Below are 2,304 nucleotides of genomic sequence, written 5' to 3' on the forward strand. Positions count from 1 at the left end.
TTTTTCCCAGGGCCCAGCTATTCCCCGGACTCAAGGGCCCAATCCAAGTGAGTGAATAAGCCTCGGAGGCAGTTTCCAGGACCCAGATAACTTTCTGAAGGCAACAATGTGGGGAGTTGTATTTGCTCCAGAGGGGGTGGGGGACCTGTAATCAGATCTGGGGCCTTGAGTGCCAGGCCTGGGGCCAGGAGAGGGGACTGGGCGAGGTGCACCTTTCTGGGGAGCATCAGGTGTCCACCAGGGCAGGGCAGGGCAGGGGGAGGGGTAGAGAGGTGAGGACACTGGGCCCAGCTCCCTGGAGAGCCGTGGGCAGCAGGGCAGGCAGGTGACATGGCTTCAGGGCAGGCATTTTCCTCTCCGCCATCCCCACAGTTCTATGGTGTGACTTGGGAGAGGCCAGTAAGCCTCTCTGGGCCTCAGTTTCCTCCTGGCCAGAGGGGTGGGTAAAGCACCGTATCATAAAGATGTGGCAAAAAAGAAAAAAAAAAAGCTAATAATGAAGGGAACTGTGCTAACTAATAAGATCCACTGAATAAGATATACTGAGGACTCTCTGTGTACTCTGGGCTCTGAAGAGGTAATCCCTGATTCGGCTCTCAGGGGTCTGACTGGGGTTTAGGGCTGGGCAATGCTGCATGTGAGGAGGTGAAGGACCTGGCCAGGTCCTGGCAACCCCTAGCCTTGGGTCTGGGCCCTACCTGTTCCTCCCCTGGTGCCTGGCCTGTTTTTGCCACTGCCCTGGCTTTCCAGGGCCCAGCCCTTAAGGAACCCTCCCCACCCCTTCCTACGTCTGAGAGCAATGGCCTCCCCTATCACTCAGAGTGGCTCCATCTCCTCCCCACCGTCTCCAGGGACACTGGGCACACAGTATCTGCTTATTCAAGGCGTGAATGGCCCATCTGAGGCCAGCCAGGATCCAAGAGACAGTTCAGCCCACAGCTCCTGACATGGGTCCCTATCATAATTTAGAATGCCCTTGCCCACTCCTCAGTGGAGGTGATCATCAGTACCATCTGAATGCCTTGGCACAGGGATTATTCCTATTTTATAGACAAGGGAGCTGAGGACCAGGGATAGGAAAAGGAGTGAAGAAACCCTCCTTCCCAAGTACGTATTACACCTCCCTGTTTGACACACACACTGTCTTTTAAGGAGCCTCCCTCCCCCATCCCCAAGCCCCTGTTTCTTCTTCCCTTCAGGCCTCAGGTCCCTGTGTCCCCTGCCTGAATACCAGCATTGTGACCTTTGACAAGTCATTCTACACCTCTGAGCCTGAGCATTTTCACCTGTGAAATCAAAATTATAACTCCCAACTCCACGAATCATTTTCTCAAGGCTCTGGTGGTTAAAGGCAGCTCTGGAGCCTGACGATGTGCTCAGTTGCCTCAGTGATGTCTGATTCTTTTTGACCCCATGTGACCAGGCTCCTCTGTCCATGGGATTCTTCAGGCAAGAATACTGGAGTGGGTTGCCATGCCCTTCTCCAGGGGATCTTCCTGACCCACGGATGGAACTCACATCTCTTGTATCTCCTGCATTGGCAGGCGGGTTCTCTACCACTAGCATCACCTTGGAAGCCCCATTGCCTGGGTTTAAATTCAGGTTCCAGTCACTCATTTGCTGTGTGATCCTGGGTGGTTTCACCTTTCAGTGCCTCAGTTTCCTCATCAATGGAATGGGACGATAATACCGACAACCTTGAAGAGATGCTGTGATGATTTAAAGAGTAAATGCAATTTAAATGCTTAGAATGAAATAGGGCCTAACTGTTGGTAGTGTTAGTCGCTCAGTCACGTCCAACTCTGCAACCCCATGGACTGTAGGCCCTCAAGACTCCTCAGTCCATGGAATTCTCCAAGCAAGAATACTGGAATAGGTAGCCATTCCTTTCTCCAGGGGATCTTCCTAACCCAGGAGGGGTTAGATAAAAGCTAGGAAGGGCGGAACTTCCAACGGTGAGGTGAGAGGACTTTGTAATAGGGGAGGTCCAGGAGGGCTCCTTTGAGGAGGTGACTGGAGCAGAGATCTCAGAGAGCTGTTCGGAGGGATAAGGGACTTCCATGTGTCAGAAATATCATCAGTTATTGCTCTCGGCTCAGGTATGTATGTGGTGTACTGGCCCTGCAAGGGAAACAGTCCTCTGAGGCCACTCTTCAGACCTGGGGCTGGTCGGTGGCCCTGGTCCCCTGGGCTTCCTCCACAAGGCCCTACTCTCGGGTCACGGAATCCGGCCCCAGTTGCGGACTGTCGGAGCGTGGGTGGAGGCGATGCCCTTCACATAGAGGTTGTGGGGCGCGGCGGGGG

This window comes from Bison bison, unplaced genomic scaffold, assembly GCF_000754665.1.
Source record: "Bison bison bison isolate TAMUID 2011002044 unplaced genomic scaffold, Bison_UMD1.0 scf7180017864289, whole genome shotgun sequence".
NCBI classification, from domain to species: Eukaryota; Metazoa; Chordata; class Mammalia; order Artiodactyla; family Bovidae; genus Bison; species Bison bison.